This window comes from Nothobranchius furzeri, chromosome 16 (assembly GCF_043380555.1).
Source record: "Nothobranchius furzeri strain GRZ-AD chromosome 16, NfurGRZ-RIMD1, whole genome shotgun sequence".
Taxonomy (NCBI): Eukaryota; Metazoa; Chordata; class Actinopteri; order Cyprinodontiformes; family Nothobranchiidae; genus Nothobranchius; species Nothobranchius furzeri.
Genome location: NC_091756.1, coordinates 35,292,513 through 35,306,568, shown reverse-complemented (window position 1 = coordinate 35,306,568; position 14,056 = coordinate 35,292,513). Strand labels below are relative to the sequence as shown.

The following is a 14,056-nucleotide window of genomic DNA, read 5'->3' as shown; positions in this document are numbered from 1 at the left end:
TTGCAGGGATGCCCCTGTTGCAATATGACAGATACTGTGGGCTTACCACCCTGTGGCAGGAGAGGTCCCAGCAGTAGTTCGTCAGGCTCGACACCAGGGGGCGCTGGGCCACTATCCGTGGAGGTTGCACTCATCATCAATGTGGATGGAACGGTATGGGACATGTTGTGTTTCCTGTAGTTCAGAGCCAATCAGTACATCCGGTTGCAGCGTTTCCATCTTATCTGGAGGCAAATCAGCAGAGCACAGGGTTTGAGCCCCTCCCACCTGGGAGTCATCTCCAATGGCTTGGACTTTTGTGACATCCTGTTGCAGATTGAAAAGTTGCATCTGCAGATTTTTCATTTCAGCAAGCTGCATATAGCTGGGTCTGTGTTTCATATTTCCACTGGAAAAATAGCATTTGTATTTGAAGTTGAAATTCATGTTTCATCTGTAGAATGAGAGAATTCAAATGATTATTTTACTCTAAAGCCATTGTATAGAAGTAACAGGTCCTTTCATTTGTTAAAAAATTAATGGAAGCTGAAAAGGAAACCCCTACACACACTATACTACAATGTTTAGAATGACCAGATTTAGTATTAAAATACACATAATATAGTATAATGTTCAGAATGACCTCAGATAGTATTAAAATACACACACTATAGTAAAATGTTTAGAATGACCTGAAATAGTATTGAAATACACATTCTATAGTATAATGTTTAGAATGACCTGAAAAAGTATTAAAATACACACACTATAGTATATTGTTTAGAATTACCTGAAATAGCATTAAAATACACATACTATAGTATAATGTTTAGAAAGACCAGATATAGTATTAAAATACACATACCATAGTATAATGTTTAGAATGACCTGAAATTCTCTTCTTCCTGCTCCTGGAGGGTGCAGACGCTTTTCTTCTCCTCTCCTCCTTGTCTTATCCTAAAGACCTTTGTCTGTCTGTGTGTGTTGGGTGCACGGCTGCTTCTGCATGTTTTGTGGAAACTGAAATTCACTTAAATGGATCTCGTCAGTTGGTCACTCAACGCAGTTGATGAAAATTTATCAACGATGAGAATGGGAGAAGGGGCTCTCGGATGCCCCTTCGGGACAGACCAGCTGTCTGTGGAGGACTCTGAAGATGTGTGGATATTCGTGGTGTTGGTGTCGGGTTTCCTGCCGATCCGCCTTGGAGGCTTCCTGTCTTCCTGGAAAATTAACGAGATGTAGAGGAATATTGGCCTGATCCCCGAACTCAAGAGATTGCTTGCACCACGCTGTGAATTCACAGACTCACATAATTGTCGAGATGAATCATAAGCTTGGAACTTTGGCCGAGATTCATTCATTGTCACAGAAGATGGATGCCATGAAGGATAGAGTGGACAAATCATCACGGATTGGGATAGTTTAATGTCCATTATTGGGATTTTGAGAGGTTGAGGACCAACAAACTGTAAGACAGAGAGGAAATTATCTCTGTCTGGCCCCAAAACAATTTCTAATCGGAATATGGCACCCTTGAGTCTGCAAGGCTACAACGAAAACTCCCCCCTCAGAAGATATGTGGAATGTGCCGTCGCTATGGCAACTCAACACTGTCTCCTATCCCAGTATACTTTAGTATGTTTAGAATGACCTGAAAAAGTATTCAAATACACATACAATAGTATAACGTTTAGAATGACCAGAAAATGCATTAAAATACACATAATATAATGTTTAGAATGACCTGAAATGGTTTTAAAATACACATACTATAGTATAATGTTTAGAATGACCTCAAATAGTATTATAATACACATACCATAGTATAATGTTTAGAATGACCTGAAATTGTTTTAAAATACACATACTATAGTATAATGTTTAGAATGACCTGAAATGGTATTAAAATACACATACTGTAGTATAACATTTAGAATGACCAGATAAAGTATTAAAATACACATACTATAATATAATGTTTAGAATGACTTGAAATAGTTTTAAAATACACATATTATAGTATGTTTATCATACAAGGTACGCTTACGAACAAGATTGTCGTCGACATAGATGAGGGTACCTCGCTCTCGAGCATCAGGGCAGGCTTTGTCCAAGAAGATGTTGAACTCAGCTGGTGAGTTGGAATAACCAAAAGGACACCGAGTTAAGGTGTACTGGCGGTTGGCAAGAAGGCTAGTTTGTGTTGGTCCGATTTATGGACAGAAATTGTCCAGAATCCAGACGCAATGTCAAGGGTGGAGAAGTATTTAGCGTATTTCACTTTTGGGAGATCTTGTTCCAGGCGCGCCATCGGCTACCTAGACAAGGGAACCTGTTTGTTGAGTTGCCTGTAGTCAATGGTTAGTCGCCACTTAACATTAGGCTTCTTCACTGGCCATAATGGAGCCGAGTAGGTGCTGTTTCAGGGTCGGATGATCTCTTTAGCCAAGAGGCTTTCAGTGATTTCCTGGACTGGTCCCTTGGATGCCAGGGGAATCTTTTATGGACGCACAAAAGACGGCGCAGCATGTGGCAGTGTAGAAATCCTGGCCTCATGGATAGTGGTTAGACCACAGTCCAAGGAGTCGAGTGAAAGAAAATCTTTCTATTTTAACAAAAGTTGTCATAGTTTGTCTCGCTCGACATTGTTGGTAAGAGCATCTGCTTGGTCCACGACCTGTTCAATCTGAGAGAAAACATCAGAGGGAGTCTCTGATGGCTTTGAGCTCGGCAGTGAGCATGCAGTTCCCCCATGCTCAGAATCACCTACCGCAAGGCAGCGTGAGTCGGGGAAAGAAGGTGGAGTGAACGGCAGATGTTTTCTAACACCTACCTTCATTTCCCCTTCTCCAATATCGACATAAGCATCAAAGCGCTTCAAAACCGATGCCAATGAGCAAAGGCATGGTTCCAGTCTCACAGATGTACATAGGGTGTGTCAAGCTCATGGGACCGATCGTGAATTGGAGCAGTCTTAGAAGAGCACTGTAGAATCAGAGAAAACACGGATAGTTAATGCACAGGGAATCAGTTCTAGAGGACGTACGCCTCCCCCTACATCCAAGCAGACGCAGTCAAAGAGATTTGCTCATGATTGTACAATCTGAACTCGTATCTAAAAATGCGTTGCAGGGATGCCCCTGTTGCAATATGACAAATACTGTGGGCTTACCACCCTGTGGCAGGAGAGGTCCCAGCAGTAGTTTGTCAGGCTCGACACCAGGGGGCGCTGGGCCACTATCCGTGGAGGTTGCACTTATCATCAATGTGGATGGAGCGATATGGGACATGTGTTTCCTGTAGTTCAGAGCCAATCAGTACATCCGGTTGCAGCATTTTCATCTTATCTGGAGGCAAATCAGTGGAGCACAGGGTTTGAGCCCCTCCCACCTGGGAGTCATCTCCAATGGCTTGGACTTTTGTGACTTCCTGTTGCAGATTGAAAAGTTGCATCTGCATATTTTTCATTTCAGCAAGCTGCATATAGCTGGGTCTGCGTTTCATATTTCCACTGGCAAAATAGCATTAGTATTTGAAGTTGAAATTCATGTTTCATCTGTAGAAGGAGAGAAGTCAAATGATTATTTTGCTCTAAAGCCATTGTATGGAAGTAACAGGTCCTTTCACTTGTTAAAAAATTAATGGAAGCTGAAAAGGAAACCCCTACACACACTATACTACAATGTTTAGAATGACCAGATTTAGTATTAAAATACACATTCTATAGTATAATGTTCAGAATGACCTCAGTATTAAAATACACATACTATAGTACAATGTTTAGAATGACCTGAAATAGTATTGTAATACACATTCTATAGTATAATGTTTAGAATGACCTGAAAAAGTATTAAAATACACACACTATAGTATATTGTTTAGAATTACCTGAAATAGCATTAAAATACACACACTATAGTATAATGTTTAGAAAGACCAGATATAGTATTAAAATACACATACCATAGTATAATGTTTAGAATGACCTGAAATTCTCTTCTTCTGGCTCCTGGAGGGTGCAGACGCTTTTCTTCTCCTCTCCTCCTTGTCTTATCCTCAAGACCTTTGTCTGTCTGTGTGTGTTGGGTGCACGGCTGCTTCTGCATGTTTTGTGGAAACTGAAATTCACTTAAATGGATCTCGTCAGTTGGTCACTCAACGCAGTTGATGAAATTTTTTCAACGATGAGAACGGGAGAAGGGGCCCTCGGATGCCCCTCCGGGACAGACCAGCTGTCTGTGTAGCACTCTGAAGATGTGTGGATATTCGTGGTGTTGGTGTCGGGTTTCCTGCCGATCCGCCTTGGAGGCTTCCTGTCTTCCCGGAAAATTAACGAGCTGTAGAGGAATATTGGCCTGATCCCCGAACTCAAGAGATGGCTTGCACCGCGCTGTGAATTCACAGACTCACATAATTGTCTAGATGAATCATAAGCTTGGAACTTTGGCCGAGATTCATTCATTGTCACAGAAGATGGATGCCATGAAGGATTGAGTGGACAAATCATCACGGATTGGGATAGTTTAATGTCCATTATTGGGATTTTGAGAGGTTGAGGACCAACAAACTGTAAGACAGAGAGGAAATTATCTCTGTCTGGCCCCAAAACAATTTCTAATCGGAATATGGCACCCTTGAGTCTGCAAGGCTACAACGAAAACTCCCCCCTCAGAAGATATGTGGAATGTGCCGTCGCTATGGCAACTCAACACCGTCTCCTATCCCAGTATACTTTAGTATGTTTAGAATGACCTGAAAAAGTATTCAAATACACATACAATAGTATAACGTTTAAAATGACCAGAAAATGCATTAAAATACACATACTATAATGTTTAGAATGACCTGAAATGGTTTTAAAATACACATACTATAGTATAATGTTTAGAATGACCTCAAATAGTATTATAATACACATACTATAGTATAATGTTTAGAATGACCTGAAATTGTTTTAAAATACACATACTATAGTATAATGTTTAGAATGACCTGAAATGGTATTAAAATACACATACTGTAGTATAACATTTAGAATGACCAGATAAAGTATTAAAATACACATACTATAATATAATGTTTAGAATGACCTGAAATAGTTTTAAAATACACATATTATAGTATGTTTATCATACAAGGTACGCTTACGAACAAGATTGTCGTCGACATAGATGAGGGTACCTCGCTCTCGAGCATCAGGGCAGGCTTTGTCCAAGAAGATGTTGAACTCAGCTGGTGAGTTGGAATAACCAAAAGGACACCGAGTTAAGGTGTACTGGCGGTTGGCAAGAAGGCTAGTTTGTGTTGGTCCGATTTATGGACAGAAATTGTCCAGAATCCAGACGCAATGTCAAGGGTGGAGAAGTATTTAGCGTATTTCACTTTTGGGAGATCTTGTTCCAGGCGCGCCATCGGCTACCTAGACAAGGGAACCTGTTTGTTGAGTTGCCTGTAGTCAATGGTTAGTCGCCACTTAACATTAGGCTTCTTCACTGGCCATAATGGAGCCGAGTAGGTGCTGTTTCAGGGTCGGATGATCTCTTTAGCCAAGAGGCTTTCAGTGATTTCCTGGACTGGTCCCTTGGATGCCAGGGGAATCTTTTATGGACGCACAAAAGTCGGCGCAGCATGTGGCAGTGTAGAAATCCTGGCCTCATGGATAGTGGTTAGACCACAGTCCAAGGAGTCGAGTGAAAGAAAATCTTTCTATTTTAACAAAAGTTGTCATAGTTTGTCTCGCTCGACATTGTTGGTAAGAGCATCTGCTTGGTCCACGACCTGTTCAATCTGAGAGAAAACATCAGAGGGAGTCTCTGATGGCTTTGAGCTCGGCAGTGAGCATGCGGTTCCCCCATGCTCAGAATCACCTACCGCAAGGCAGCGTGAGTCGGGGAAAGAAGGTGGAGTGAACGGCAGATGTTTTCTAACACCTACCTTCATTTCCCCTTCTCCAATATCGACATAAGCATCAAAGCGCTTCAAAACCGATGCCAATGAGCAAAGGCATGGTTCCAGTCTCACAGATGTACATAGGGTGTGTCAAGCTCATGGGACCGATCGTGAATTGGAGCAGTCTTAGAAGAGCACTGTAGAATCAGAGAAAACACGGATAGTTAATGCACAGGGAATCAGTTCTAGAGGACGTACGCCTCCCCCTACATCCAAGCAGACGCAGTCAAAGAGATTTGCTCATGATTGTACAATCTGAACTCGTATCTAAAAATGCGTTGCAGGGATGCCCCTGTTGCAATATGACAAATACTGTGGGCTTACCACCCTGTGGCAGGAGAGGTCCCAGCAGTAGTTCGTCAGGCTCGACACCAGGGGGCGCTGGGCCACTATCCGTGGAGGTTGCACTTATCATCAATGTGGATGGAGCGATATGGGACATGTGTTTCCTGTAGTTCAGAGCCAATCAGTACATCCGGTTGCAGCATTTTCATCTTATCTGGAGGCAAATCAGTGGAGCACAGGGTTTGAGCCCCTCCCACCTGGGAGTCATCTCCAATGGCTTGGACTTTTGTGACTTCCTGTTGCAGATTGAAAAGTTGCATCTGCATATTTTTCATTTCAGCAAGCTGCATATAGCTGGGTCTGCGTTTCATATTTCCACTGGCAAAATAGCATTAGTATTTGAAGTTGAAATTCATGTTTCATCTGTAGAAGGAGAGAAGTCAAATGATTATTTTGCTCTAAAGCCATTGTATGGAAGTAACAGGTCCTTTCACTTGTTAAAAAATTAATGGAAGCTGAAAAGGAAACCCCTACACACACTATACTACAATGTTTAGAATGACCAGATTTAGTATTAAAATACACATTCTATAGTATAATGTTCAGAATGACCTCAGTATTAAAATACACATACTATAGTACAATGTTTAGAATGACCTGAAATAGTATTGTAATACACATTCTATAGTATAATGTTTAGAATGACCTGAAAAAGTATTAAAATACACACACTATAGTATATTGTTTAGAATTACCTGAAATAGCATTAAAATACACATACTATAGTATAATGTTTAGAAAGACCAGATATAGTATTAAAATACACATACCATAGTATAATGTTTAGAATGACCTGAAATTCTCTTCTTCTGGCTCCTGGAGGGTGCAGACGCTTTTCTTCTCCTCTCCTCCTTGTCTTATCCTCAAGACCTTTGTCTGTCTGTGTGTGTTGGGTGCACGGCTGCTTCTGCATGTTTTGTGGAAACTGAAATTCACTTAAATGGATCTCGTCAGTTGGTCACTCAACGCAGTTGATGAAATTTTTTCAACGATGAGAACGGGAGAAGGGGCCCTCGGATGACCCTCCGGGACAGACCAGCTGTCTGTGTAGCACTCTGAAGATGTGTGGATATTCGTGGTGTTGGTGTCGGGTTTCCTGCCGATCCGCCTTGGAGGCTTCCTGTCTTCCCGGAAAATTAACGAGCTGTAGAGGAATATTGGCCTGATCCCCGAACTCAAGAGATGGCTTGCACCGCGCTGTGAATTCACAGACTCACATAATTGTCGAGATTAATCATAAGCTTGGAACTTTGGCCGAGATTCATTCATTGTCACAGAAGATGGATGCCATGAAGGATAGAGTGGACAAATCATCACGGATTGGGATAGTTTAATGTCCATTATTGGGATTTTGAGAGGTTGAGGACCAACAAACTGTAAGACAGAGAGGAAATTATCTCTGTCTGGCCCCAAAACAATTTCTAATCGGAATATGGCACCCTTGAGTCTGCAAGGCTACAACGAAAACTCCCCCCTCAGAAGATATGTGGAATGTGCCGTCGCTATGGCAACTCAACACTGTCTCCTATCCCAGTATACTTTAGTATGTTTAGAATGACCTGAAAAAGTATTCAAATACACATACAATAGTATAACGTTTAAAATGACCAGAAAATGCATTAAAATACACATACTATAATGTTTAGAATGACCTGAAATGGTTTTAAAATACACATACTATAGTATAATGTTTAGAATGACCTCAAATAGTATTATAATACACATACTATAGTATAATGTTTAGAATGACCTGAAATTGTTTTAAAATACACATACTATAGTATAATGTTTAGAATGACCTGAAATGGTATTAAAATACACATACTGTAGTATAACATTTAGAATGACCAGATAAAGTATTAAAATACACATACTATAATATAATGTTTAGAATGACCTGAAATAGTTTTAAAATACACATATTATAGTATGTTTATCATACAAGGTACGCTTACGAACAAGATTGTCGTCGACATAGATGAGGGTACCTCGCTCTCGAGCATCAGGGCAGGCTTTGTCCAAGAAGATGTTGAACTCAGCTGGTGAGTTGGAATAACCAAAAGGACACCGAGTTAAGGTGTACTGGCGGTTGGCAAGAAGGCTAGTTTGTGTTGGTCCGATTTATGGACAGAAATTGTCCAGAATCCAGACGCAATGTCAAGGGTGGAGAAGTATTTAGCGTATTTCACTTTTGGGAGATCTTGTTCCAGGCGCGCCATCGGCTACCTAGACAAGGGAACCTGTTTGTTGAGTTGCCTGTAGTCAATGGTTAGTCGCCACTTAACATTAGGCTTCTTCACTGGCCATAATGGAGCCGAGTAGGTGCTGTTTCAGGGTCGGATGATCTCTTTAGCCAAGAGGCTTTCAGTGATTTCCTGGACTGGTCCCTTGGATGCCAGGGGAATCTTTTATGGACGCACAAAAGTCGGCGCAGCATGTGGCAGTGTAGAAATCCTGGCCTCATGGATAGTGGTTAGACCACAGTCCAAGGAGTCGAGTGAAAGAAAATCTTTCTATTTTAACAAAAGTTGTCATAGTTTGTCTCGCTCGACATTGTTGGTAAGAGCATCTGCTTGGTCCACGACCTGTTCAATCTGAGAGAAAACATCAGAGGGAGTCTCTGATGGCTTTGAGCTCGGCAGTGAGCATGCGGTTCCCCCATGCTCAGAATCACCTACCGCAAGGCAGCGTGAGTCGGGGAAAGAAGGTGGAGTGAACGGCAGATGTTTTCTAACACCTACCTTCATTTCCCCTTCTCCAATATCGACATAAGCATCAAAGCGCTTCAAAACCGATGCCAATGAGCAAAGGCATGGTTCCAGTCTCACAGATGTACATAGGGTGTGTCAAGCTCATGGGACCGATCGTGAATTGGAGCAGTCTTAGAAGAGCACTGTAGAATCAGAGAAAACACGGATAGTTAATGCACAGGGAATCAGTTCTAGAGGACGTACGCCTCCCCCTACATCCAAGCAGACGCAGTCAAAGAGATTTGCTCATGATTGTACAATCTGAACTCGTATCTAAAAATGCGTTGCAGGGATGCCCCTGTTGCAATATGACAAATACTGTGGGCTTACCACCCTGTGGCAGGAGAGGTCCCAGCAGTAGTTCGTCAGGCTCGACACCAGGGGGCGCTGGGCCACTATCCGTGGAGGTTGCACTTATCATCAATGTGGATGGAGCGATATGGGACATGTGTTTCCTTTAGTTCAGAGCCAATCAGTACATCCGGTTGCAGCATTTTCATCTTATCTGGAGGCAAATCAGTGGAGCACAGGGTTTGAGCCCCTCCCACCTGGGAGTCATCTCCAATGGCTTGGACTTTTGTGACTTCCTGTTGCAGATTGAAAAGTTGCATCTGCATATTTTTCATTTCAGCAAGCTGCATATAGCTGGGTCTGCGTTTCATATTTCCACTGGCAAAATAGCATTAGTATTTGAAGTTGAAATTCATGTTTCATCTGTAGAAGGAGAGAAGTCAAATGATTATTTTGCTCTAAAGCCATTGTATGGAAGTAACAGGTCCTTTCACTTGTTAAAAAATTAATGGAAGCTGAAAAGGAAACCCCTACACACACTATACTACAATGTTTAGAATGACCAGATTTAGTATTAAAATACACATTCTATAGTATAATGTTCAGAATGACCTCAGTATTAAAATACACATACTATAGTACAATGTTTAGAATGACCTGAAATAGTATTGTAATACACATTCTATAGTATAATGTTTAGAATGACCTGAAAAAGTATTAAAATACACACACTATAGTATATTGTTTAGAATTACCTAAAATAGCATTAAAATACACATACTATAGTATAATGTTTAGAAAGACCAGATATAGTATTAAAATACACATACCATAGTATAATGTTTAGAATGACCTGAAATTCTCTTCTTCTGGCTCCTGGAGGGTGCAGACGCTTTTCTTCTCCTCTCCTCCTTGTCTTATCCTCAAGACCTTTGTCTGTCTGTGTGTGTTGGGTGCACGGCTGCTTCTGCATGTTTTGTGGAAACTGAAATTCACTTAAATGGATCTCGTCAGTTGGTCACTCAACGCAGTTGATGAAATTTTTTCAACGATGAGAACGGGAGAAGGGGCCCTCGGATGCCCCTCCGGGACAGACCAGCTGTCTGTGTAGCACTCTGAAGATGTGTGGATATTCGTGGTGTTGGTGTCGGGTTTCCTGCCGATCCGCCTTGGAGGCTTCCTGTCTTCCCGGAAAATTAACGAGCTGTAGAGGAATATTGGCCTGATCCCCGAACTCAAGAGATGGCTTGCACCGCGCTGTGAATTCACAGACTCACATAATTGTCGAGATGAATCATAAGCTTGGAACTTTGGCCGAGATTCATTCATTGTCACAGAAGATGGATGCCATGAAGGATAGAGTGGACAAATCAGCACAGATTGGGATAGTTTAATGTCCATTATTGGGATTTTGAGAGGTTGAGGACCAACAAACTGTAAGACAGAGAGAAAATTATCTCTGTCTGGCCCCAAAACAATTTCTAATCGGAATATGGCACCCTTGAGTCTGCAAGGCTACAACGAAAACTCCCCCCTCAGAAGATATGTGGAATGTGCCGTCGCTATGGCAACTCAACTCTGTCTCCTATCCGAGTATACTTTAGTATGTTTAGAATGACCTGAAAAAGTATTCAAATACACATGCAATAGTATAATGTTTAGAATGACCACAAATAGTTTTAAAATACACATACAATAGTATAACATTTAGAATGACCAGAAAATGCATTAAAATACACATACTATAGTACAATGTTGTTACCTGAAATGGTTTTAAAATACACATACTATAGTATAATGTTTAGAATGACCTCACATAGTATTATAATACACATACTATAGTATAATGTTTAGAATGAACTGAAATTGTTTTAAAATACACATACTATAGTATAAGGACCTGAAATGGTATTAAAATACACACACAATAGTATAACGTTTAGAATGACCAGAAAATGCATTAAAATACACATACTATAGTACAATGTTGTTACCTGAAATGGTTTTAAAATACACATACTATAGTATAATGTTTAGAATGACCTCACATAGTATTATAATACACATACTATAGTATAATGTTTAGAATGACCTGAAATTGTTTTAAAATACACATACTATAGTATAAGGACCTGAAATGGTATTAAAATACACACACTATAGTATAACGTTTAGAATGACCAGATAAAGTATTAAAATACACATACTATAATATAATGTTTAGAATGACCTGAAATAGTTTTAAAATACACATATTATATTATGTTTATCATCCAAAGTACGCTTACGAACAAGATTGTCGTCGACATAGATGAGGGTACCTCGCTCTCGAGCATCAGGGCAGGCTTTGTCCAAGAAGATGTGGAACTCAGCTGGTGAGTTGGAATAACCAAAAGGACACCGAGTTAAGGTGTACTGGCGGTTGGCAAGAAGGCTAGTTTGTGTTGGTCCGATTTATGGACAGAAATTGTCCAGAATCCAGACGCAATGTCAAGGGTGGAGAAGTATTTAGCGTATTTCACTTTTGGGAGTTCTTGTTCCAGGCGCGCCATCGGCTACCTAGACAAGGGAACCTGTTTGTTGAGTTGCCTGTAGTCAATGGTTAGTCGCCACTTACCATTAGGCTTCTTCACTGGCCACAATGGAGCCGAGTAGGTGCTGTTTCAGGGTCGGATGATCTCTTTAGCCAAGAGGCTTTCAGTGATTTCCTGGACTGGTCCGTTGGATGCCAGGGGAATCTTGTATGGACGCACAAAAGTCGGCGCAGCATGTGGCAGTGTAGGAATCCTGGCCTCATGGATAGTGGTTAGACCACAGTCCAAGGAGTCGAGTGAAAGAAAATCTTTGTATTTTAACAAAAGTTGTCATAGTTTGTCTCGCTCGACATTGTTGAATCAGTACATCCGGTTGCAGCGTTTCCATCTTATCTGGAGGCAAATCAGTGGAGCACAGGGTTTGAGCCCCTCCCACCTGGGAGTCATCTCCAGTGGCTTGGACTTTTGTGACTTCCTGCTGCAGATTGAAAAGTTGCATCTGCATATTTTTCATTTCAGCAAGCTGCATATAGCTGGGTCTGCATTTCATATTTCCACTGGCAAAATAGCATTTGTATTTGAAGTTGAAATTCATGTTTCATCTGTAGAATGAGAGAAGTCAAATGATTATTTTGCTCTAAAGCCATTGTATAGAAGTAACAGGTCCTTTCATTTGTTAAAAAATTAATGGAAGCTGAAAAGGAAACCCCTACACACACTATACTATAATGTTTAGAATGACCAGATTTGGTATTAAAATACACATACTATAGTATAATGTTCAGAATGACCTCAGATAGTATTAAAATACACATACTATAGTACAATGTTTAGAATGACCTGAAATAGTATTGAAATACACATTCGATAGTATTGTTTAGAAAGACCTGAAAAAGTATTAAAATACACACACTATAGTATATTGTTTAGAATTACCTGAAATAGCATTAAAATACACATACTATAGTATAATGTTTAGAATGACCAGATATAGTATTAAAATACACATACCATAGTATAATGTTTAGAATGTCCTGAAATTCTCTTCTTCTGGCTCCTGGAGGGTGCAGACGCTTTTCTTCTCCTCTCCTCCTTGTCTTATCTTCAAGGCCTTTGTCTGTGTATGTTGGGTGCACGGCTGTTTCTGCATGTTTTCTGGAAACTGAAATTCACTTAAATGGATCTCGTCAGTTGGTCACTCAACGCGGTTGATGAAATTTTTTCAACAATGAGAACGGGACAAAGGGCTCTCGGATGCCCCTCCGGGACAGACCAGATATCACATACTATATGTGAAAATACACATACTATAGTATAATGCTTAGAATTATCTGAAATGGTTTTAAAATACACATACTATAGTATAATGTTTAGAATGACCTCACATAGTATTATAATACACATACTATAGTATGTTTAGAATGACCTGAAATAGTTTTAAAACACACATACTATAATGTTTAGAATGACCTGAAATTGTTTTAAAATACACAGAGCATAATGTTCAGAATTACCTCAAATAATATTAAAATACATATACTATAGAATAATATTTAGAATAACCTGAAATAGTTTTAAAATACACATAGTATAGTATGTTTAGAATGACTTCACATAGTATTATAATACACATAATATAGTATAGTGTTTAGAATGACCTTAAATAGTTTTAAAATACACACGCTATAGTATAATGTTTAGAATGACCTGAAATAGTATTGAAATACAGATACTATAGTATAATGTTTAGAATGACCTCACATGGTATTGAAATACACATTATAGTATAATGTGTAGAATGACCTGAAACAGTTTTTAAAAAACACATACTATAGTATAGTGTTTAGAATGACCTCACAAAGTATTATAATACACATAATATAGTATAATTTTAGAATGACCAAAAATAGTTTTAAAATACACATACTATAGTTTAATATTTAGAATGACCTGAAATAGTTTCAAAATACACATACTATAGTATAATGTTTATAATGACATGTAATAGTATTGAAATACAGATACTATAGTTTTAATGTTCAGAATGACCTCACATAATATTAAAATACACATACTATAGTATAATGTTTAGAAAGACCTGAAATAGCTTTAAAATACACATACTATAGTATGTTTAGAATGACCTGAAAAAGTATTAAAATACACATTCTAAACATTATACTAGGGCTGCAACAAACGATTATT

The 14,056-nt window shown here is 39.6% G+C and overlaps 1 protein-coding gene across 10 annotated transcripts in view; it reads right to left on the bottom strand.

Annotated features, from left to right (window-relative positions):
- LOC107387922 (alpha-tectorin) overlaps positions 1-13,411 on the bottom strand; it is a 39,116-nt gene extending 25,705 nt beyond the window's left edge. For 4 of the 10 annotated variants that reach the window (XR_011516895.1, XM_070545616.1, XM_070545617.1 and 1 more), the window contains exons 1-5: positions 9,357-13,411; positions 9,018-9,169; positions 6,256-7,183; positions 3,155-6,068; positions 47-2,967 (exon numbers count right to left, since the gene is read on the bottom strand). The gene's annotated coding sequence lies outside the window, so the exon portion shown is untranslated. The other 6 variants (XM_070545610.1, XM_070545612.1, XM_070545614.1 and 3 more) reach the window with 6 other exon arrangements.
- Positions 13,412-14,056: the final 645 nt, after the last annotated feature.